This window comes from Oryctolagus cuniculus, chromosome 11 (assembly GCF_051225735.1).
Source record: "Oryctolagus cuniculus isolate XC-2025 breed Fujian yellow rabbit chromosome 11, ASM5122573v1, whole genome shotgun sequence".
NCBI classification, from domain to species: domain Eukaryota; kingdom Metazoa; phylum Chordata; class Mammalia; order Lagomorpha; family Leporidae; genus Oryctolagus; species Oryctolagus cuniculus.
The window spans coordinates 43,906,365-43,932,235 of record NC_142877.1 but is presented as its reverse complement, the minus strand read 5'-3'; the positions used below and the strand labels follow the sequence as shown (position 1 = coordinate 43,932,235).

General features: G+C 47.1%; 1 protein-coding gene and 1 pseudogene across 1 annotated transcript in view; both read right to left on the bottom strand.

Moving 5' to 3' along the window:
* SLC24A3 (solute carrier family 24 member 3) overlaps positions 1-25,871 on the bottom strand; it is a 527,286-nt gene that overhangs the window by 359,238 nt on the left and 142,177 nt on the right. The gene's annotated exons all lie outside the window — the stretch shown is intronic.
* LOC127491271 (U4 spliceosomal RNA) lies at positions 22,669-22,823 on the bottom strand (annotated as a pseudogene).

The following is a 25,871-nucleotide window of genomic DNA, read 5'->3' as shown; positions in this document are numbered from 1 at the left end:
CTGTCCACTCTGCCTGTCTAAATAAATAAATAAGTAAGTCCCTTTTGGAGACAGGCATTTAACCTAGCAGTTATCCTGCCCACTTCCCAAATCAGAATACCTGGAACTGAGTCCCAGCTCTGGCTCCTGACTCCAGCTTCCTGCTAATTCAGACCCGTGGAGGCAGCTCAAGTGATCAGCTTCCTGTCACTCACATCGAGACCTGGCTCCAAGCCCCAGCTCCTGTCCACTGTGGGCTTTTGGGGGAGCGAGCGAGGGAATGTGAACCCTCCTTGTGTGTCTGTCTCTGCCTCTCAAACATTAAGTAAACGTAAACAGTTTTTAAAGTCCTGCTACACTCACACAGCAAATTCTAGCTCAACCTTTGCCAAATGCAGAAAAAAAAAAAAGTTCTCAGGGGATTGTGACCGCTTTTCTTAGCATCTCTGATTTTCAAGGGGGTTTAAAAGAATTGCAGAATATTCCCTGCCCCAACTCCCACCATAGATGTGTCAGTAGCGTCCCCAAACTCTGTTAGCTGCAGGCACAGACCAGGTGAGTGAGGGCTGGGGCAGCCTGGCTTCCTGGTTTGACAGATGGCTTCATTTCCAAGCCACAGTGTGCAGGGGGCCACAGAGCACTCCCCATGATTGATGACACCTGTCATGGAGTTTGACACCACACTCTTTCCTCACCTACCATAAGGCCACGTGCCGAGTTCAGGGCCCAATCTGTCTTCCCAGGCTAGAGACGCCGACACTGGGTTTGCTCCTGGGCCTCTCTGCCTGCTCCATCTCTATCTCAGATCATGTCTCTTTGTGGATAATAAACAGTGCTGGAGTGCCTCATCTAACAGTTCAGATGCCTGTGTCTTCTGTCAGGGCTTGGGTTCAATTCTGGGTTCCAGCTCCTGACCCCAGCTTCCTGCTGGTGCAGACACTCGGTGCGTGGGTCTCAAATGAGTGGCTTCTTGCCCTTGAGATCTTGAAATCGGGATGGAGTTCCTGTCTCCTGGCTTCAGCCTGACCTAGCCCTGGCTAGGCAGGTATTTGGGGAGTGAATCAGTAAATGGGCTCTCCCCCACCACCCTCTCTCTCAAGAAATAAATACATAAAAATTTTTAAAAAACAGATTTATCTGTGTGATTGGCAGGGGAGTCACAAGGTAGTGCCAATCATTTTTCTTTGTCCGAGAAATAGAGAGGAACTAGTTGTCTACAGGGTGGGCTTAACAGCCCTCGGATTCCGTGAAAAACCTAAGTCAGAATTTAAAGTCTCTGTGACCACATCCTCCCCAGATTCAGGGTCCCACAAAAATGAAGAGGTCTCACCCTCGACACCAATTGACAGGCAGCCAGAGCACAGAGAGGGCAAGGATCCACCTGCTGAGTACACAGGTGGCGTGCAGGACTGTTCCACTCATCCACACACAGAGGAAAGGTACAACTTTTCTCAAATGCCCCAACCAGGTGTCCTTGTCCAAGAGACCTAGAGACAGGTACCCCAGTGGCTGTAAGTGCCTAAGACAGGCATGGAATTCACGATTATTTTTAAAGTATGTATCTTAAAAATCCAAGCACATTTTACACTCACAGCAGAACTACCCACATTTGGTTTATTAGCATAGGAAATGATCGTCCTCTTCCAAAACTTCCAGAGAAACTGCCACCCTGGAATTCAGGCCAAGTTAACCAGCTTCAAGCCCCAGGGAAGGATCAGCACACAATCCAGAGGCGAAGGTTTGAGAAGTTTCCATAGCACCAATGGCGGTCACCCAACGGTGCCCCCAAGATGTCCCCAGCACAAGCCAGAGACACAACAGAGACACTGGGAGGCTCTGAGCAGCTGAGTCAGCAGCTCCAAGCTGGCGGCAGAGGCAGCCTGCACCCGCTGCAATCTCTTGGCTTCTGCCCCCATTCTCTTGGAAACTCCTTTGAGGATCCGGACGCCACACTGCCCTGTGCCCTTGTTCTTCCAATGAGGAAACAAGGTCGAAAACTTGGAGTGCTTTTCCAAAGAAGCCATGGTGAGCCTGCTGATGAGGCTCATGACAGAAGGCCCTCCCAGGGCATTCCCACTGGGGTTTTGTTTTGAGTTTCTGAGTTTTGAGTTTCATTCCTCTTTGATTGTCTGAACTTTGACACCATACACTAATACAGTGCGTGGTTCCTTCCAGACTACTGGGCCCCCATCCAGCTTCTCTACCAGGTAGGAAGAGCTCAGCCCAGCTCAGGATCCTGTCTTTGCAGAGCAGGGACAGAGAAGCTGACACTGCCCAGCACAAAGAGGGGGCACCCAAAGAGGTCTTCATCGCCCATGGGATCTGTGGAGGGAGAGCCCTCTCCAAGAAGCAAACACCAGCAACAAACCAAAACCAGACCTGGGAAGACAAAATGAGGCAAGGGAAGGAAGCCAAGCTACAGGCTCCTGACCAGAGGGATTGCTGACGGCCCTTTAATGCAACTCCCAGGTAGATGCCCCGTATCCTTTAATAAAAAGGAGGCAAAAAAAAAAATCATGAAGCTAAAGATCCCTCCTCCTTCCCTCCCTCCCTCCCTTCTGTGTACCTGTCAGCCCAACAGCCCTGTGCCCTCTCTAGGTGATGCACCCCCACTGTGGTTCCATCCAGCTCCAGGCACCACAGGAAATGATGGGGCAGAACTTTCCATACACAAGTCCAACTATTTGCCTTCTGATGCTACCTGATGAAATATGCAATTCTGGAGCCACTGGAGGGAGACAGGGAGAGAGCAGGAGACGGGGGTGGGGGTGGGGGAATGAGTTTGCTGCTTTTTCCCTGTGTCCTTTGCTGGACAGTGCTGAGCAGGTAGAGGGAAAGCCTGCACTCCCTCGCCTTTCTTGGTGTCTCCCTGGGAACACTCTCTTCCTGCTCTGCTGCTCTCCATAACTGCAGTGACCCAGACACAGCAATCCCCGTCTTCTCACTCCAGTAGGATCCGGTTCCTCCTGAACTCCCTAGAAGCTTCTTCCAGGTTTGGTTCATCTGACCGTTTGCTATTTTGTTCCTTCTGCTTTACAACCGATCGGCACATGGCATCTGCCCTTGGACTGCACTGAGAAAGCCAAGGTCATGGCTTTTATTCACAGAAGCATCTTTTTCTCTGTTATCTTTTCAATTTGCTCTTTGTGCCCTGAGCATCCCTCATCCTCAGAGGGCGGGCATGGCTGACTCAGTCATGGTGCTGGGTGGGAATGTCAGGGGTGTAACCTGCAGCCTTCCCCAGTGCTGTGAGCTTCACTCATTGTGCAGTGCCTCCTTGAAAGCCCCCTTATCATTCCCAGCCCTGCCTCCCCTTCCCGAGTTAGAGAAAACCAAGCAAATACACGAGTGATTTCAGACATAGGGAGCTGAAGGGCCTTGCTGCTCTTTATAGGGTGAGGGGCTCCGAGATGTTTGTCGCTCCCCCTCTTCGTGGAGGAACGACACAGAACCCTGCCTAGGCTTCATATCCGAGTCACGGCACCATTATGTCGCTCCCCGTCTTCGTAGAGGAACGACACAGGACCCTGCGCTGTTCTTTCGTCTGCTCGGCCCTCCCCGGGTTTGCTGCTGGTTCTTCCCGGGTTGGCTACCAACCCTTCCACCTCCGTGGAAGGGCGGTTCCCCCTGCCACATTCCCCACTTCCGAGGGGGAGCGGCACACCGCCGGCCGGCTCTCTCGGGGGCTGCACAGGTGTTCCCCTTAGATGTTCCTGGTGCATGTTGTCTCTCTCCTCCTTTATAGTCCTCCTCCGCCAATCCCAACTCTGCTACCCACACGCTGAGTACGCTGCTCTCCTCCAATCAGGAGCAAGTCCTACAGTTTATTGGTTGAACTGGAGGCAGCTGTGTAGAAGCTGTTTTCTCCTCTCCCAGCACCATATTGTGGGAGAGCAGATGCATAGAATAAGTCTTAATTCCAGTAACTCAGTCCAGTCCGAGTTGCTCCCCACAATGTTGGATCAGAACTGCTCAGGGCTGCTCACTCCATAGGCATGGTGAGACCTCATTAAAGGTGTTCCCCCGTGTGGAGAGTGGGCTGATACTGCCAGGGTGCCTGCCACACCCTGGTCGGGAAGAGGGTCTTACGGTAAGTGGTAGGTACCTGGGTGACCTTGGCCCTTTGTTCAGGAAAGAAGGGAAGAACCATGGGCACGCATTGTCCCAGCTTTGGCCAGAGTTCCTTCAAGCTGGCCCTTGTGTTCTTCTGACATGTTAGATCTGGAAAACTCTCCTGGAGACTGAGAGACCATGGCCCCTGTTTTTGTTCCAGTATAGATTTAACTTTCATTCAATACCCATCTTTTTAAATAAAGCATCAATCAGCAACACTGCTGGGGCTCACAGTTGTCACAGCTGCTTGTCCCAGGAGAAAGGAGAAGCAGATGGGCCTTGCAGGGCAGAGGAAATCAGAGGACTGCCCACTGAGCACCCGGCAATGAAGACCAAGGTCTGGAGCTCAGCTGAATGCAGTGGGCACCGCTGGAGGTGCCAGCCAACAGCGTGAACAGAAGGCACACACCAGGCTCCCAAACCAGAGCCAGGCAAGCTGTGAACGGGGATACCTGGCCAAAGGCCTGTGCCAAGGAGGACCCCGATGAAAACCAGTGTCCAGGGCAGTAAGATGGACCTGACAGAGGCAGGCAACTGCATGCCACGTTCCCAGGCAGTCGTCTTGGCCCCATTGGCTGCTACTTCAACCGCTGTCTGCCCCATTTTCTTGCTGGCTGTACCTCGCTCATTTTACAGTGCCAGCATGTGTCATCACCAATCATCAGACTGTCCCCAGTAGAAACACCAGCCGTGATGGCTCTCAGGTTAAAAAGAACCCAATATCCTTCGAACATAAATGTTGTCCCACTGGCTGCCACCAAGGTGCTGGTACACACACAGACACACAAGCAGCCCAGCACCCCTGGTCTTTATGTTAAAAATCAATACCTCAATAATTACCTTACTGCCATTTATTTCAAGAGTGAGTATTCCACCTTCCCAACCCCATGGTACTTTGGTAATCCACAACACATCTGCGAATCTCACAGTGTGAAGCACAGAGCCTGTTCGCTGGCAGGTATTCAGGGATGGCTGCTTGTCAATCATCAGTAAGGAACAATCCAAAATAGCACTCATTTTCTCAGCCAACACAGCCAATACAACCATGTCCAGTGTGCTACTGGGCACAGGGCTACCTGTCATCGGCAGCCTTTACTGGGGACTTTTCTCAAGCCCCACCCGCCCCATCCTGCCCCATCTCTCATGGATCTGGTCAACAAGGGAAATGTCAGCTGAGATAAATTCCTGTTTCTTCTTCCTTCCCACCAAGGTGCAGCTCAGCAGACGGGACACAGAAGGCAGGTGACCACAGCCGTTCTGTCCACTCCTCTTTCTCCTATGCAAGGAAAGTCCTTTGACATTGCAGGGACTCAGCTTGGCCTGACTGCAACCACCTTGGACGTATCTGCCATTTTGGTATCCCTGGAGGTCATCCCAAACTCGACAATAAAAACAAAATCCTCATATCTGCTGTGCTCATCTGAAGCCCAGGATATCTCTTACCTTACACCTGGAATGCATCTCACAAATGTGATATTTCTTGAAAATAGTCTGATTATCTTCAGGCCACCTTTATCCCAAAACACATTTTCCTCTTGCCTCTCAGGATGGAGATTCACTGTCCCATGGCTACCCAAGACTATGCTCTGGGCATAAATCCCAACAAATTACCTTCTATGTAACTTTGGATTTGTTCCCTGCTCTGCTGCTGACTCCAGCTTCCTGCTGATGGAAGGCAGCAGGTGATGGCTCAAGTACTCAGGTCCCTGCCACCCACATGAGAGACCCGACCTGAGTTCTTGCTTCTGACTTCTGCCTGGCTTGGATCAGTTGATGTGGGCATTTGGGGAGTGAACCAGTGACGGAAGATCTCTGTCTCTCACTCTCTGTCTGCCTTTTAACTATAATTTTTTAAAGATTTATTTATTTATTTGAAAGTCAGTTATACAGAGAGAAGGAGAGGCAGAGAGAGAGAGAGAGGTCTTTGTTTTGCTGCTTCACTCCCCAATTGGCCACAAGGGCTGGAGCTGCGCTGATCTGCCAAGAGCTCCTTCCTGGTCTCCCCTGTGGGTGCAAGACCCCAAGCACTTGGGCCATCTTCTACTGCTTTCCCAGACCATAGCAGAGAGCTGGATTGGAAGTGGAGCAACCAGGACTCAAACCGGCACCCATATGGATGCCAGCACTGCAGGCGGCAGCTTTACCCACTATGCCATAGCGCCTGCCCCTCAACTAAAATTTTAAGTTGTAGTAATAATAGAACAAGAGGGCATGGAACCACAGGGCTTCCTCTCTGCCCTCTGCTTTCATCCCAAGGCCATTTGTTTATTTATATATTTATATATAATAAATATATGATTAAATGTATTATATATTAATATATAAACATTATATGTTTAATAATATATTTTCATATATATATCTATTTTTAAGATTTATTTGTTTGTTTGAAAGGCAGAGTTACAGGAGGAGGGAGACAGAGACAAAGAGAGAGACTGGGGGACCGAGCTGTGCAAGCCGAGCCGCGGGACCGAGCCGCTGGAACGCGAGGTGAGCCCGAGACACCGGCAGGCAAGCGGAGAGAGGAGACTAGAGGGAACGACCCCCGGGGAGGGGGGGAACTTCACCAGGCTAACTGGAAGAGAGAGAGGTGACTGGTACGGACACGGGTTTCTCTCTCTTCGCTCACCTCTCAAGGGTGAGCAAGACAAAGAGCAGGCGCCATCTTGGACATACGTCATAAGCAGAGCGACCTCAGGTCTGCACCGGCCCTGAGCCTAGCAGAAAAACCTGACTCTGGGCGGGGCAAATTAACAGGAGATTAGGACCTAGTAAATTTGTGGTGCTACTGAACTGAGACTGTGAAAAAAGAGACGGTGGGGGAGAGAACTCACGGAATTCACGTGAGCACTCTCCAGAGACACTACAATTCCGTAACTTTGGCAACCCAGTGGGAGACTGAAGGAGAATTTGAGCCCACTCTAAGGGCCGAACAGATTCCCTGTGTGGTCCTTGGGAAAGAGCTTCCGATCTCTGGCTCCTGTGGGTATATCATTTGCCTGCTAACTACCTCCAACTTCGTTCAGCTGTGCAGAATAACTTCCCTTTTGAATCAAAAAAAAGAGAGAGAGAGAGAGAGAGAGAGAGAGGTTTACCACGCCTAACCTGGGAGTGTCACCTTTGGCACACCAAACAGAGCTCTCAGGCCACACCCATCTCAAGCCCTAAGGCTCCATCAAAAACAGATAGTCCACTTAATCTAGAGTCATAGTATAACAAGAAAAAGCACCACAGTGAAGAAACCAAATATCTCCAATATGCCAAATAACAAACACAAAAACCAAGGTAATAAAAACAAGGAAGTCACCATGAAGCCCTCAAATGAAAAAGACACCCCAATTCAAGATTATGAGGATGATGATATAGAAGAAATGCAAAAAGCAGATCTCAAAAAATTGATAAGAACATTAAGAAGTTCTCAAAAACAAATTCTTGAACTACAGAAATCCTTAATGGACAAGATAGAAAATCTCTCTCGTGAAAATGAAATATTAAGGAGGAATCAAAATGAAACGAAACAACTAGTACAACAGGAAACTGGGATAGTGACTGAAGTGAAGAATTCAATAGATCAAATGAAAAACACAATAGAGAGCCTTACAAACAGAATGGGTGAAGCAGAAGAGAGAATATCGGACTTAGAAGACAGAGAACAGGAAAGGATACAGTCAGACCAAAGAAAAGAGGAGGAAATTAGGAATCTAAAACATATTGTCGGGAATCTTCAGGATACTATTAAAAAAACCAACATTCGGGTTCTAGGAGTTCCTGAAGGCATGGAGAGGGAGAAAGGATTAGAAGGCCTTTTTAGTGAGATATTAGCAGAAAATTTCCCAGGTTTGGAGAAGGACAGAGAAATCCTAGTACAGGAAGCTCACAGAACCCCTAATAAACACGACCAAAAGAGACCCTCACCACGACATGTTGTAATTAAACTCTCCACAGTGAAACATAAAGAAAAGATCCTAAAATGTGCAAGAGAGAAACGTCAGATTACTCTCAGAGGATCTCCAATCAGACTCACAGCTGACTTCTCATCAGAAACTCTACAAGCCAGGAGGGAATGGCGAGATATAGCCCAGGTACTAAGAGAGAAAAACTGCCAGCCCAGAATATTATATCCTGCAAAAGCTATCATTTGTGAATGAAGGTGAAATAAAGACTTTTCATAGCAAGCAGAAATTGAAAGAATTTGTTGCCACTCGTCCAGCCCTGCAAAAGATGCTTAAAGATGTGTTACACACAGAAACAAAGAAACACGGTCATCAATATGAAAGAAGATAAAGGAAGGAAACCAAGGAAGGAAAGCTCACAGCAGAAGATCACAGGGAATTCAAAGCATATATTAGAACTTATCTTTGGCAAATGGCAGGGCAAAGTTACCACTTATCATTAGTCACATTGAACGTGAATGGCCTGAACTGTCCAGTTAAAAGACACCGATTGGCTGATTGGGTTAAGGAACAAAACCCATCTATTTGCTGCTTACAAGAAACTCATCTTTCCAACAAAGATCCATACAGACTGAAAGTGAAAGGCTGGAAAAAGATATACCATGCCAACAGAAATGAAAAAAGAGCGGGCGTAGCCATCTTAATTTCAGACAACATAAACTTTACCACAAAAACCGTTAAGAGAGACAAAGAGGGACACTACATAATGATTAAGGGATCAATTCAACAGGAAGATATAACAATTATCAATGTATATGCACCTAACTACAGGGCACCGGTTTATCTAACAGATTTGTTAACGGACTTAAAGGGAGACTTAGACCCCAATACCATAGTACTGGGGGACTTCAATACTCCACTCTCAGAAATAGACAGATCAATAGGACAGAAGATCAACAAGGATACAGTAGATTTAAACGACACTATAGCCCAAATGGATCTAACAGATTTATACAGAACTTTCAATCCTACAGCTAAAGATTTTACATTCTTCTCAGCAGTACATGGAACCTTCTCTAGGACTGACCACATACTAGGCCATAAAGCAAGTCTCAGCAAATTCAAAAGAATTAGAATCATACCATGCAGCTTCTCAGACCATAAAGGAATGAAGTTGGAAATTAGCAACTCAGGAATCCCTAGAGCATATGCAAACACATGGAGATTGAACAACATGCTCCTGAATGAACAATGGGTCATAGAAGAAATCAAAAGAGAAATCAAAAACTTTCTGGAAGTAAATGAGGATAACAGCACAACATACCAAAACTTATGGGACGCAGCAAAAGCAGTGTTAAGAGGAAAGTTTATATCAATAGGTGCCTACATCAAGAAATTGGAAAGGCACCAAATAGATGAGCTTTCAATTCACCTCAAGGATCTAGAAAACCTACAGCAAACCAGACCCAAATCTAGTAGGAGAAGAGAAATAATTAAAATCAGAGAAGAAATCAACAGGATTGAATCAAGAAAAACATTACAAAAAATCAGCCAAACGAGGAGCTGGTTTTTTGAAAAAATAATCAAAATTGACACCCCATTGGCCCAACTAACTAAAAAAAGAAGAGAAAAGACCCAAATCAATAAAATCAGAGATGAAAAAGGAAACATAACAACAGACACCACAGAAATAAAAAGAATCATCAGAAATTACTACAAGGACTTGTATGCCAGCAAACAGGGAAACCTATCAGAAATGGATAGATTCCTGGACACATGCAACCTACCTAAATTGAACCAGGAAGACATCGAAAACCTAAACAGACCCATAACTGAGACAGAAATTGAAACAGTAATAAAGGCCCTCCCAACAAAGAAAAGCCCAGGACCAGATGGATTCACTGCTGAATTCTACCAGACATTTAAAGAAGAACTAACTCCAATTCTTCTCAAACTATTCAGAACAATCGAAGAAGAGGGAATCCTCCCAAATTCTTTCTATGAAGCCAGCATCACCTTAATTCCTAAGCCAGAAAAAGATGCAGCACTGAAAGAGAATTACAGACCAATATCCCTGATGAACATAGATGCAAAAATCCTCAATAAAATTCTCACCAATAGAATGCAACAACACATCAGAAAGATCATCCACCCAGACCAAGTGGGATTTATCCCTGGTATGCAGGGATGATTTAATGTGCACAAGACAATCAATGTGATACACCACATTAACAGACTGCAGAAGAAAAACCATATGATTATCTCAATAGATGCCGAGAAAGCATTTGATAAAATACAACACCCGTTCATGATGAAAACTCTAAGCAAACTGGGTTTGGAAGGAACATTCCTCAATACAATCAAAGCAATCTATGAAAAACCCACAGCCAACATCCTATTGAATGGGGAAAAGTTGGAAGCATTTCCACTGAGATCTGGGACCAGACAGGGATGTCCACTCTCACCACTGCTATTCAATATAGTTCTGGAGGTTCTAGCCAGAGCTATTAGGCAAGAAAAAGAAATTAAAGGGATACAAATTGGGAAGGAAGAACTCAAACTATCCCTCTTTGCAGATGACATGATTCTTTATTTAGGGGACCCAAAGAACTCTACTAAGAGACTATCGGAACTCATAGAAGAGTTTGGCAAAGTAGCAGGGTATAAAATCAATGCACAAAAATCAACAGCCTTTGTATACACAGACAATGCCATGGCTGAGGAAGAACTTCTAAGATCAATCCCATTCACAATAGCTACAAAAACAATCAAATACCTTGGAATAAACTTAACCAAGGACGTTAAAGATCTCTACGATGAAAATTACAAAACCATAAAGAAAGAAATAGAAGAGGATACCAAGAAATGGAAAAATCTTCCATGCTCATGGATTGGAAGAATCAATATCATCAAAATGTCCATTCTCCCAAAAGCAATTTATAAATTCAATGCAATACCAATCAAGATACCGAAGACCTTCTTCTCAGATCTGGAAAAATTGGTGCTGAAATTTATATGGAGGCACAAGAGACCTCAAATAGCTAAAGCAATCTTGTACAACAAAAACAAAGCCGGAGGCATCACAATACCAGATTTCAGGACATACTACAGGGCAGTTGTAATCAAAACAGCATGGTACTGGTACAGAAACAGATGGATAGACCAATGGAACAGAATTGAAATACCAGAAATCAACCCAAACATCTACAGCCAAGTTATATTTGATCAAGGATCTAAAACTAATTCCTGGAGCAAGGACAGTCTATTCAATAAATGGTGCTGGGAAAACTGGATTTCCACGTGCAGAAGCATGAAGCAAGACCCCTACCTTACGCCTTACACAAAAATCCACTCAACATGGATTAAAGACCTAAATCTACGACCTGACACCATCAAGTTACTAGAGAACATTGGAGAAACCCTTCAAGATATTGGCACAGGCAAAGAGTTTCTGGAAAAGACCCGGGAGGCACAGGCAGTCAAAGCCAAAATTAACTATTGGGATTGCATCAAATTGAGAAGTTTCTGTACTGCAAAAGAAACAGTCAGGAGAGTGAAGAGACAACCGACAGAATGGGAAAAAATATTTGCCAACTATGCAACAGATAAAGGGTTAATAACCAGAATCTACAAAGAGATCAAGAAACTCCACAAAAACAAAACCAACAACCCACTTAAGAGATGGGCCAAGGACCTCAATAGACATTTTTCAAAAGAGGAAATCCAAATGGCCAACAGACACATGAAAAAATGTTCAAGGTCATTAGCAATCAGGGAAATGCAAATCAAAACCACAATGAGGTTTCACCTCACCCCGGTTAGAATGGCTCACATGCAGAAATCTACCAACAACAGATGCTGGCGAGGATGTGGGGAAAAAGGGACACTAACCCACTGTTGGTGGGAATGCAAACTGGTCAAGCCACTATGGAAGTCAGTCTGGAGATTCCTCAGAAACCTGAAAATAACCCTACCGTTCGACCCAGCCATCCCACTCCTTGGAATCTACCCAAAGGAATTTAAATTGGCAAACAAAAAAGCGGTCTGCAGCCTAATGTTTATTGCAGCTCAATTCACAATAGCTAAGACCTGGAACCAACCTAAATGCCCATCAACGGTAGACTGGATAAAGAAATTATGGGATATGTACTCTTTAGAATACTATACCGCAGTAAGAAACAACGAAATCCAGTCATTTGCAACAAAATGGAGGAATCTGGAACACATCATGCTGAGTGAAATAAGCCAGTCCCAAAGGGACAAATACCATATGTTCTCCCTGATGGGTGACAACTGACTGAACACCAAAAAGGAAACCTCCTGAAGTGAAACGGACACTATGGGAAACGGTGACTTGATCAGCATAGCCCTGACTGTTAATGAACAACTTAATACATTATCCCTCTTAGTAGTTTTTTTGTCTGTTCTACTTAATATGACTGGTTTAATTCTGTAATTAATACACAGTTATTCTTAAGTGTTAAAAATTAACTGAAATGTGATCCCTGTTAAACATAAGAGTGGGAATAAGAGAGGGAAGAGATGTATAATTTGGGACATGCTCAAGCTGACTTGCCCCAAATGGTAGAGTTAAAAACATACCAGGGGATTCCAATTCAATCCCATCAAGGTGGCATGTACCAATGCCATCTCACTATTCCAAGTGATCAATTTCAGTTCACAATTGATCATAATGAAAGGACTAAGAGTCAAAGGGAGCACATAAACAAGTCTAGTACCTGCTAACACTAACCGATGGAATAAATAAAGGGGAGAGTGATCCAACATGGGAAGTGAGATACTCAGCAGACTCGTAGAATGGCAGATGTCCTAAATAGCACTCTGGCCTCAGAATCAGCCCTAAAGGCATTCGGATCTGGCTGAAAAGCCCATGAGAGTATTTCAGGCATGGAAAGCCAAGACACTCTGGCAAAAGATCTCTGCGAGTGAGATCCCAGTGGAAAGAACAGGTCTTCAAAGAAGGAGGTACCTTTCTCTGAAGGGAGGAGAGAACCTCCACTTTGACTATGACCTTGTCTAAACAAGATAAGAATCGGAGAACTCAGAGGGCTTCCATAGCCTTGGAAACTCATGACCGGAGCATAGGGAGACTACTGATGCCATAGACAGGAGTGTCAATTGGTAAAGTCAACAACAGGAGTCACTGTGCACTTACTCCTCATGTAGGATCTCTGTCCTTAATGTGCTGTGTATTGAGATTTAATGCTATAACGAGTACTCAAACAATATATTTCACTTTGTGTTTTCATGGGGGTGCAAACTGTTGAAATCTTTACTTAATGTATACTAAACTGATCCTCTGTAAAAAAAAAAAAAAAAAAAAAAGAAAAGAAATTATCAACTCCCAACTTGACTCTCACTGGGATTAAACATGACAATAGGTCTGATCTGATTTCATCATCACTTAAAAAAATCATCTATTATTTTTCACTTTATGTTTCTGTGTGAGAGCAAACTGTTGAAATCCTTACTTAATGTATACTAAGCTGATCTTCTGTATATTGAGATAATCGAAAATGAATCTTGATGTGAATGGAAGGGGAGAGGGAGTGGGAAAGGGGAGGGTAGTGGGTGGGAGGGACGGTATGTGGGGGAAGCCATTGTAATCCATAAATCGTACTTTGGAAATTTATATTCATTAAATAAAAGTTAAAAAAAAAAGAGAGAGACTGATCTTCCATCTGCTGGTTCACTCTGCAAATGGCCACCATAGCCTGGCCTGGGCCAGAACTCCAGCTAGGTCTCCAACTTGGGTGCCCAGGCCCAAATGCTCGAGGCATCTTCTGCTGCTTTCCTGGGTATGTTAGGAGGGACCTGGATTGGATGTGGAGCAGCTTGGACTCAAACTGGTGCCCATATTGCATGCTGGTGTCACAGGCTACAGCTTAACCCACTACGCCTCCTCCCAAAGCCATTTGTTAACACTGGAGACTCTTCTTCAGCTCAGTGAAAAATCTCAAGCTTCAATGATCTCTATTTCTTTGCAAACTAATATCAGCTTAAAGATGTTAAAGTGAGGGGAATCCCTCTCTGGGATGCTGGCCTTCTGGTGACCACTGTCAGAGGAGTAATCAGCGGCTGAGGAAGAAGGGACACTGTCCAGACAATGCCACCTGCTTCCCTTAGCTCTGCACTGTCCAACACAACAGGCGCTAGCTACATGTGGCCATTTCAAACTACACATGAATAAAGTAAAGTTCAGAATTTAGTTCATCAGTCACACTAGCCACATGTCAAGTGCTCTGTGGACAGAGTGCCCGGTAGCTATCATATTAAAGAGCGTAGAGCATAGTTCTGCCACTGAAGGCCGTGCAAATGGACAGTGATGCCAGCCAGCAGGTGCACCCACTCCAGAGCAGAACAGGGGTGGGGAACATCTGGCCCCAGCTGTGTAAGGCCTGCAGACTTCATTCGGTCTGGCAGTGCCAAGACGACCACAGGTGGGACTTGAAATTCAAATCTATAGGAGACACAGTATCAACTTGATTGTGCATGGCCCTTGACTGCTGTTAGGAATAGCCAAACAGCGCTCGGCAGAGTAAAGGTCCCCAACCCGTGGAGGTGAGGGTTCCTGGAACAGAGACTCTCAGACTTCATGGGAGGCCTCCCCATTCAGGCCTACAGTGGGGAGGGGCTGGAGGGAGCAGGGGATGTTCCTCTGAGGGTGGGGAGGTGGGAACAGGAGCCCATTTGACCCTTATCTTTCCCACTCTCCATTCCTCAGCAAGTTGGAAGCGAAGGTGTCCTGAGAATTACACCCCCAAACAAGGCAGCCGGACATGCTGTTTATTTTAAAGTCAAGGCCACCGAGCCTGGCAGATGCTGGAAGAAGCTTTATTCTGATACACTCTGATCTGCACGAAGACCAGATGCACCCAAGAAGAAAACAGGTAACTTGGGTCCCTTCTCTGGGTTTGCATTAAATAAACACATACCTGCAGGAAGGAAGAGTAGAGATTATAACCGCAGGTGGACAGAATCCGAACCACTGCCCAACCCCCAAGCCCATTCAATGACCAAAGAGAGATCTTTACTACACTCTCTAAGCACTGGGCCCATTTGTTCACCTGTGGCGTGGTGGCTTAAGCTGCTACCTGCAATGCCCGCATCCCGTACAGGCACTGGTTCAAGTCCAGGCAGCTCCACTTCTGATGCCTGGTAGAAGCCACAGAAGATGGCCCAAGTGCTTGGACCCCTGCCACCCACCTGGGAGACCCAGATGAAGCTCCTGTCTCATGGCTTAGGCCTGGCCCAGCCCCGCCCATTGTGGCCCTCTTGGGAGTGAGTCAGCAGAAGGAAGATTTCTATCTCTCCCTCTAACTCTTTCAAACAAATAAATAAGTCTAAAAAAATGAAATAAAATCATTTCCCCCTCCCTCTCTCCCCTGTGAAGGAAGGAGGAAGGTAATGGGACCTCGTGGGGTTATGTGGGCAATCAGGGTCCTGTGGTTTCTCCCTGTGCAGGTTAACACAGTTGTGTCTCCGTTCTGTTGTTAATCTGGTTCATTCCAGTGAACCTTCAGAGGGTAAAGGAAGAGGCCTGCCTTTGTAAGGGATCCTGGACCCCACCCAAGACCACTCTGTGAGGGAAGATTCCCACTGGTGATTACATGGGGTCTCTCCAGAGAGAAGCATGCCTGGGGTGGGGGGGCGGCATTGGGAAGGGAGAGCTTGGTTGTTGCAACAGTTTTTTTTTTGGGGGGGGGGGCAGAAAAAGGTTTAGCTCTAGTTATTAGGGATGGATGGGAAGCGATAGGACCCAATGTGTGCCCAAAAGCTGTTCAAGGCAGCAGCCACAGGAAAGCAAACCTCACTGGAGGCCCCTTTTCAGTGGGCAGTAACTCACTCTGGAGACAATTCTTGGTTCACCTATGCCACCAGGCATGCGGTATTTAAAGATCACCTTTAAAACTTTCCCGGTAACTTCCACTGCCCGAAGCCCGGGATAATGCTGAGGAACAGCTCGGTAATGATGCACTCAACTCAAGGTGTGGGTGAGCACTCACGAAGGGCCAGGATGCCCGCGTCGCCTCTTCAGAAGTCAACTTTCATCACTGAAAATCAGGACCCGGGGCAACGGAAGAGGAGGCAAGCCTTCCCCACCACCCCCACCAAAACAAAACGAACGGTCCTGCCAAGCTGTCAATCATAACAGCTCACGGAAGTAAGACAAGACCACGGGGCAGGTGAATCTCGAGACACAGGGAGGTAGAAATGGACTTCCTGCCCCGAGGAAGCCTACGCCAAACCTGCAAAGGGTGAGCAAAGGCAGAGTTATTTTTGAGACTTGCGAAGTTTGCATTGGCTTCAATCTAGACCTTGCCTGGAGGCAGGGAGACAAAACAGATAATAAATAAGACCTGGGCCCACATGTCGGGGGAAAGTCAGAAAGAATAAGACGGGGAGTATGGTCATTGTCACAGGGCAGTGTGTTGAGACAGGAAACAGAGGATCTTTGCTATTGGATGTGTCAATTATGGAGCCCCAGAGAGAGGCTGGGGTTTGAGGAGTGTGGCTGTACAGAGAACCGTCACTAATCATAGGTTTTGGAAGGAAACGTCCACACTTTCCCATCCTTAGGTAGTCTGAACGAAAACATCATTAGAAAATCTGCCCACTTGTTACTTACTGATCTGTAACGTGTAATTAAGCAACAGGCATGAGTCTGTCTGTAGCAGCCTCTAAACAAACAAAAATCCCCCAACGTCCCCATTCCAGCCAGATCGCTGCCTCGAATATTCCTAAATGCCCTCCCATATAGAAACACCGCTACAGCCAACAGGAAGAGTGATGAGCGGGACTCAGGAGCTGTCCCACGATGGCATCCCAGCCCCAGCCTCTCTCCTGGCTGGTGCACGACTGTGGGTCTGGAACTAAGTCCAAATCAGGCTCACCCGAGGGCTCCTGCAAACCCAGACTCTCAAGTCTTCCCCCAGGGGGTTTCTGACTCAACTGGTATGGAGTGGGCCTAGGACTGCATTTCTCACAAGCTCCTGGGAGAAGCCAAGGCTGCTGGCGCAGAACCACTCTGAGAAACACTGCTTCGATGACTCCTGTCATTCCCAGAAGCCAGCTTGGGGCTAAAGGCGCCAGCAGGGGAACATCCTTCTCTTGGTGTTGGCCAAGTTCAAGGCCACAGGGGAGAGCATCTGTCTGCACCCAGCCCAGCTGTATGGCTCCACAGAGAAGCCATGCAGCAGGCACCATTCTCAGCAGACACTGGACACAGGGCCCCAAGAGACCTCACTTTGTGTCTGCAGGGAGGCTATGGGATGCAGCCCTGGGTGGACTTGTAAGGTGGGCTCTTCTTGCTAGCTTCCTTGTTTCTCCTGCTGCTCCTCTGCGCCTACTCCCATTAGCTACTAACCTGGCAGGTTCTTGGCCTTTCAAATGACAGCACTGCCCAGAGAAATCCTGGGGTCTGGGTGGGTTTCCCGATGGAGCCCTAGGGATGCTGACTCAGGTTAGACTGGGGAAGGTCACAGCTCTGCTCCTCACTAGGTTTGGAACACCAGATACTCAAGAGCCCATGTCCCTGCTGGCCAGAGGTGAAGTCATTACTACACCTGCGACTCCCACTGAAGACAGTATAGGCCCTCTGTGAAGACCAGAAACCATTCAATATCAAGTTCTATTTTTTTGATCCAATCTGCTTCCTCCCTTGGACATTCAGCCTCACTGCTCTGCAGAAAATGGCATTGTTGCAATGGGGCCCAACAGTCAAGCTCAAGCTACAAAGTGACCTCAAGTTGAAGTCATTCTCCAGGGACCATTTTTTCCTGGCATATGTGTAACACAAAAAGGTAAAAAACATCCTTGCCTTTAAAAAAAATCCAATACAAAATGAACTACTCTTAAGGCTCCAGTCTGCAGTGATACTGTACCACGGTCTAAAAATAATGAGCCACATGGGGGGTGTGTCCTTTGGTCTTGGCTTTCCTCCTGGGGTTGGGTTAGTGGTACCATGCTCCTTCTATGGTCTTTGTCATGCCACAGAGCAGCACCTTGAATGGGCATCCCCAGCTAGGCACACACCAGCTGCAGGTCCCTGGCCCTGTGCACTGAGAGAGGACTCTGTGTGGCTGACGTCATCATCTGGTGCACCCTGCCTCTCTTCCTGCATGCTACAAGCAAGGCTGGCAGCCAAAGGCGGTCCTTATTACCAGGAACCTGAGCATATGGGTAGACTTAGTGAAAACTGAGATCTGGCATGAAGCTGTCCAGCACGACCAGGTCTGAGGCAGATTCAACATCCCAATAGAGGGGTCTGGAACATAACACAACTATTTTTCCCTTGCTGCATGTGGAAACTGCATGGTGTTGACCAAAGAAAGGAAAGAAAGGAGCACCTAGGGCTCACTCCTGTGTCCCCAGTCTGTGCCCCAAGTTCTCTTCCCAGTGCTTGGCCCCAGGTGGGAAAAAGCGGGGACACGGAGTAGGGGACAGGGTGAGGAGCAGAGGATGTGCTGACATCGGAGAGAGGATGTCCTCTAACCTGCAGAGCTCCTGACCAGGAAGACATCTGTGAGTGCCCACAGCAGGCCTTCAAACTGTCACCAGGTGTGACCCAAATCCAAGCTTCCCCAGTGACATGTGAAGCCCGAAAGTTTCACCTGTTTTATAAAGGTCACAGAACATGTGTGGAGTGATTTCAGTCTGCATCTTTACTGTCCCACTATGGATGACAGTAATTTTCAGTAAAAAGTTTTTGGTCTTTGTAACAGTTAATTATAAGCAGCAACATCATTTAAAAAAATATTTAGGGGCCAGTGATGTGGTGTAGCAGGTAAAGCCACTGCCTTACAGTACCAGCATCCCAAATGGGCACTGGTTCAAGTCTCAGCCGCTCCACTTCCCATCCAGCTCTCTGCTATGGCCTGGGAAAGCAGTAGAAGATGGCCCAAGTCCTTGGGTCCCTGCACTCATGTGGGAAACCCCAAAGAAGCTTCTGGCTCCTGATCAGCTCATCTCTAGCTGTTGCAGCCATTAGGGGAGTGAACCAGTGGATGGAAGACCTCTCTCTATATATATAACTCTGCCTATCAAATAAATAAATAAATCTTTTAAAAAATATTTATTTATTTGAAAAGTAGAGTGTGGCAGGGAGGAGGAAGAAGACTCTGTGTGTGCATGTGTGTGTGTGTGTGTGTGTGTGTGTGTGTGTGAGAGAGAGAGAGAGAGAGAGAGAGAGAGACAGACCGATCTTCCATCTCCTGGTTCACTCCCCAAATGGCCACAATGGTCAGGGATGGGCCAAGCTGAAGTCAGGAGCCAGGAACTTTATCTGGACCTCCCACATGGGTGACAGAGGCCCAGGCATATGGCCCATAAGGCACATTAGCAGGAAGCAGGGCAGCCAAACCTTGAACCAGCACTCATATGGGGAACTGGCAGGCACTTTACGTGGTGGCTTAACCCACTGAGCCACAATGCTGATCCTGAGATATCATTTGTCCTGTGGTCCAAGGAGATTCCAGTCCTCTCATTAAGATTTATTTATTTATTTGAAGGACAGAGAGAGAGAATCTTTCATCTGCTTGCTCACTCCCCAAATGACCACAACAAGCAAGGACCAGGCCAGGCTGAAACCAGGAGCCTGGAACTCCATCTAGGTCTCCCATATGGGTGGCAGGGGCCTAAGTCCTTGGGCCATAACCTGTTGCCTTCTTAGGTGCATTAGCTGGGAGCTGGATGAGCACTAGAGTAGCCAGATGAGAACACAGTCTGATTTGGGATGCAGGCATTCTTCTTCTTTTTTTTTTTTTTTTGACAGGCAGAGTGGACAGTGAGAGAGAGAGACAGAGAGAAAGGTCTTCCTTTGCCGTTGGTTCACCCTCCAATGGCTGCCGCGGCCGGCGCGCTGCGGCCGGCGCACCGCGCTGATCCGATGGCAGGAGCCAGGAGCTTTTCCTGGTCTCCCATGGGGTGTAGGGCCCAAGCACCTGGGCCGTCCTCCACTGCACTCCCTGGCCACAGCAGAGGGCTGGCCTGGAAGAGGGGCAACCGGGACAGAATCCGGCGCCCCGACCGGGACTAGAACCCGGTGTGCCGGCGCCGCTAGGCGGAGGATTAGCCTAGTGAGCCGCGGCGCCGGCCTGGGATGCAGGCATTCTAAGCGGTGGCTTGACTCGCTGTGCCGCAAGGCCCACCCGATTCCACCATTCTGCTTTCTTGGCTGTCCCACCAGACTTGGGGTGAAGAGTGGCCAAAGTAGAAACAGCAGTGGACTGGAGATGCGGGTTTGAGATTCACATCTATTTTGGTTGCGGGGGGTGGGGTGGGGGGTTGGTCAGCAGGTGATTGAATTTGGTCAATGGTCAGCTGTTGTCTCTGGGAAATGAAATACCCTTTTCTCCTTCCTCCTTCACAGAACTGTCCCCACCACCACCTGAAAGCAGTTGAGGCTGAGAACACATGATTAAGAATATATGACACGCCAGCCCCGAATGAGCTTTGCCTGCTTTGTTTATTTCTTCCCCAAAGCCTCTATTTCAGGCACCACCACTTCCCCTTGTCCCATTAAAGCTCAAGCAAATCAAGAAGTATCTTTACAGACACGTCCAGCAAGTGGTTGGATCAGAATTCAAAGATTCCAATTCCAAAGTTCTTTCTTTAAGTCCGTAGAAAAATCCTGAAAATGAGGTCAACTCCTTCCTAAACTAGAAATGCTCATTGAAACGACATCTCAGGGCCGGCCCTGTGGCACAATGGGTAAAGCTGCCGCCTGTGGTACTGGTATCCCATATGGGCACCAGTTCGAGTCCCATCTGCTCCACTACCTTTCCAGTTTCCTTCTAATTCACCTGGGAAAGCAGAAGATAGCCAAATACTTGGGCCCTCTATAGGAGCAAAAGAAGCTCTTGGCTTTGGATTGGCCCGGTTCCATCCATTGCATCCATTTGTGGAGTGAACCAGTAGATGGAAGACCTCTCTCTCTTTTTCTCTCCCCCACCCGAACTCTGCCTTTCAAATATATAAATAAATAAATAAATCTTTTTAGAAAATGACATCTCCTGCATCTGCATTGTCAGTGTGTGCAAGGTTTCATTCAAGTGGGATTTTCCAGGTATCATAACCTCAGCCCTAATCACAAATCAACTGTCTGAAAAACGCTTACTTGCTCATTTTTATTCATTTGAAAGGCAGAGTGACAGAGAAAGAGAGAAAGAAAGACAGAGATCTTCCATCAGCTGCTTCACTCCCCCAAATGCCTGCAACAACCAGGACTGGGCCAGGCTAAAGCCAGGAGCTCCATCTGGGTGTCCCATATGGGTGGCAAGGACCCACATACTCAAGTCATCATTTTCTGTCTCGAGCAGGCAGCTCAGTCTGAAGCTGAGTAGGCGGGACCTGAATGGGCACCTGGATATGCAGGCATCCCAAGCTTAACCTGTCGTGTTACGATGCTTGCCCCTTCCTCATTTTAATGCAGAGATTTTCATGGAAAATTTCCCAAAGTAATTATGTTCTTCTGTGCTGTCTTAAATACACCTGGGCCACAATTTGAGATTTCTATAGTAATCCAAGATACTAATGAGTATCAGGCATGGAAGTGAGACAACGGGATGATATTCTCAGAAACTGTGACACGGGCACAGCAGCCCCAAAGAGCTGCTCAGTGTGCAGGTGAGTTTTCCCAGCCTACTGTTTTTCTGAGTATTTTCCCAGAGAAAAATGCAAATACACAGAAAAGTTGTAAAAAAAAGTTATCCACCAAATAAATTCAACTGTAAGATTGTAAAATGCTTGTTTAATCATGCACCTATCCATCTACCCATCCATCAACCTGTTTTTCAAAAAACATCTTTTTTTTTTTTCAAAAAAGACATCAGCACACTTTGCCCTGAATAGTACAGCATGCATATCACATCAATAGTTGTTTATGGTATTTTTCTGTTGAGATACAATTTAAAAACATAGGATGAAATGCATAGAGACCCAGGAAGTGAGCATTTACTGCGTTCTGACAAATGAGTATGCCTGTGGGACCCAAAGCCCTACCAAGATGCAAAGCATTACAAGGCTCTAGAACGTTCCCCAGGCCTCTTCCTAGTCAGTCGTACTAACATTCTCTAGGAAGCCTACTTCTTACATGTCTCCCTTCTTCACCTCCTACCCCAACCCACTGTAGTCAACTACTGCTATTTTAAAGATTTATTAATTTGAAAGTGAGAGAGAGAAAGAGAATGAGAATGACAACCTTCACTCCCCAGATGGCTGCAACGGCCATGGCTGAGCCAGGCCAAAGCCAGGAGCCAGGAACTTCATCTGGATCTCCTGCATGGGTGGCAGGGGTCCAAACATTTGGGCCATCTTTTGCTGTCTTCCGAGGCCATTAGCACAGAGCAGGATCTGAAGTGGAGCAGCCAGGACTCAAACCTGAGCTCCTATGAGATGCCGGTATCACAGGTGGTGGCTTCACCTGCTACGTCACAACGCTGGCTGTATCAACCATCATTTTACAAGTGTCACAAACTTTGGTAATAATCTGTGACCTCATCTACAATTATCTGGGTGGGATCCTGAGCATAATTCCACAGCTACCTTCAGAAAAACGTGTGTGCCTCAGGATGGTCTTTCCCCTAAGAAGGATTCAGAGCTCTGAAAATGGCCAGCACCCCTTAATTCCACATCTGTGAAGAGCTTCAAGATCCAGTGCTGCTCTATTAAACAATAGAATTTCCACAAGAGTTAAAATTTCTGTGTGCTTTGGTGTGTCAAGTTATCACCGTGGGGTGTTGGGAAATGTTTTCAATCAGCAATAATCGTACCTCAGATAAACCTCACTGGCTAGGAATACTGCCACTCTGCAAAGCTCCTTGCCAGCATTTCAATAGTGGGTTGAAGAACTGAACTGGGCAGGAAGATAACGGCTCACTCAACTTTTTGGAGTTGTGGTGCTGCAATGGCCATATCCCATGATGTTGGGACATTCTATATTAAATGTTGACTGTCACATGTTTAGATGTCAAGACATTTGCTGGCTGGCAATTACACGTTGAGATACTCAAGGCTCAGATGTTGTAACATCCACGTGTTACAATACAAGGGTATTTGCATACTGAGACACTGAGCTAGTCACACGTTATGATGCCTTGAAATTTGCATGTTGATGCACTGGCATGTGGAGATGTTGAGACACTCACGGGTTCCAATGTTGATGTTGTCACAGCCACATGTTAAGATGTTGGGACACCTGCTCGCTGAAGTTTTGAAATACTGCCAGGTCCAGATGTTGAGGCACTGGCAGCTTCAGATGTTGAGTTTTTTGCATGATAAATAGAGACATCACAGGATGAGCTGAGACATTCACATGTGGAGATGTTACAACCTCTCATTGGCACGTCTGCCTTCACACGCCAGATGATGATTTCAACCAGATCCCCAATATGGATACTGATCCCTTCTCAGGAATATCTGCCAAACGCTTCACTTCTGCACACACGCCTTCCTCTGTAGCAAAGAGTGGTAGATGCCTATGGCTTCCTACAAGGTCTGCCTCCCTGCCACCAAGAGGATGCTGGGCCCCTATAGGGGCAGGCCAGGCATACCAGGGAGCTAAACCCCAGGTGTGACCTTCAACCAACACAGGATGGGATTTGGGGGATAAATATCCCAGCTTCCTCACCCCTCAGTGGCTGCACACTCAGAGTTTTTTTTTTTAATATTTGTTTATTTATTTGAAAGGCAGAGAGAGAAGGGGAGACAGATTTCACTCCCCAAATGGCTGCAATGGTTGAGGCTGGGCCAGGTGAAAACCAGAAGCCTGGAACTCCTACCGGTCTCCTAGGTGAGTGGCAGGAGTTCAAGCACTTGGGCCATCTTCTGTTGCTTTCCCAGGCACAACAGCAGGGACATGGATTGGAAGTGGAGCAGCTGAGACTCAGAGCAGTCATGTGGGATGTCGGTGGGTGCAGGTGTTGACTTAACCTGCTGTGCTGCAGCACTGGCCCCCATGTTGAGAGGTCTGCACTGGAACTGAGCCCTAATTTATCCCCCATGTGGTGGCAATGTCCCCTACTGGGGTTCTCATATGGGCCCCAGTTCAAGTCCTGGCTGCTCCATTTCTGATCCACCTCTCTGCTACAGCCTGGGAAAGCAGTAGAAGATATCCCAAGTCCTTGGGCCCCTGCACCCATGTGGGAGACCCAGAGGAAGCTCCTGGCTCTGGCTTTGGGTCAGCGCAGCTCTGGCCATTGCAGCCACTTGGGGATTGAACCAGTGAATGGAAGACCTCTCTCTCTGTCTTTCCCTCTCTCTCTCTCTGTAACTCTGCCTCTCAAATAAATAAATAAATTTTAAAAACTAAGATAAAGGTGGTGCAGCCTCTGTGGAAAACACTTTGGTAGCTCTTCACTTAAGTTTTAAACACGGAATTCCATATATTTTCACAATTCCACTCCTGGGTTTATTATATTCAAACAAAACATGTGGCCAAATGGTCACACAGCACAACTACACCTGACAGAAACATCCACTGTCCATCGCTGGATGAATGGATAAGCAAAATGTGGCACAGCCACACGGTGGACTATTATTCAGTCATGAAAATGAATGAAGTATTGACATGTGATGGAGCATTGAATTAACCTTGAGAAAAATTGTAAGTGAAATAAGCCAGACATAAAAGACCATCTGTTGTATGATTCCATTCATACAAAATTTCCCAGACAGGCAGTTCTGTAGAGATGGGGCACAGTGGGATGTTTGCCGGTGTCTAGGAGGAGGAGGGGATGGGGAAGTCACTGAGAATGAGGGGACCTTTGGGAGGATGAAGATCTCCTGGACTGGACAGAGATGAGGGGCACCCAGCAACACAAACCCACCACATGCCACGAACTCCACATCCTAGAATGGGTAGGTGGCCAGTTTTGTGCTACATATATTTTGCCACAATTTAATTTTGAAAAGGAAATTAAAAGTCTGTGAAACTGGATACCTTAGGGATTCTTAAGTGTGCCTAGGCACTTTTAGGGGCCAGAAGTGGCCTCTGAGATGAGCCAGTCTATAGTCCCATTCAAAAGCTCAAAACAGATGCAGAGTGCCGAGTGAGGTGGCCAGGGCGGCAAGGGACATCAAGAGGAGCCATTTCTCCTGCTGGAGGCCGGGGGACACGTCCTCTGGGACACGTCACCAGAGATGACGTGACAGTGGTTAAAAGCAGGTCATGGAGCTTCCCGGGGCCCCCATGTGGTTTAGCAGGACCTGCTACAAAGCTGGCACCCCAAGGTCACACACCCACCTCCCTGCCGGCCCATCACCTGCTTCACCCTGCAGGCATCTGAGGTCATGGGCTACAGTCTGGATTATTGACAGAAAAATACTATGGGGGCAGTGCTGTGACATAGCTGGTAAAGCCGCCACCTGAAGAGCCAGCATCCCATATGGGCGCCTGTTCAAGTCCCAGCTGCTCCACTTCCAATCCAGCTCTCTGCTATGGCCTGGGAAAGCAAAAGATGGCCCAAGTCCTTGGGCCCCTACACCCGCATGGGAGACTGGAGGAAGCTCCTGGTTCCTGGCTTGGGATCAGCCCAGCTCTGGCCGTTGCAGCCAACTGCGGAGTGAACCAGCAGATGGAAGACTCTCTCACTCGCTCGCTCGCTCTCTCTCTGCCTCTCCTTCTGTCTGTGTGTAACTCTTTCAAATAAATAAATAAAGCTTTCACCAAAAAAAATAAAATAAAAATACCAAGTAAAACTGTCATAGCTAGAATCTTTGGCAGTGCCAACAATGTAAACTCCATCAAAGTGATGACACATCGCTGCCCTGGTAACTCACAGCTGGGCTAGAAGGGCAGATGTGGACCTGCCATGGTAGTCATGGAACTGGAAACCACAAGTGATGAGTGATGGCTACAAAGTAAAA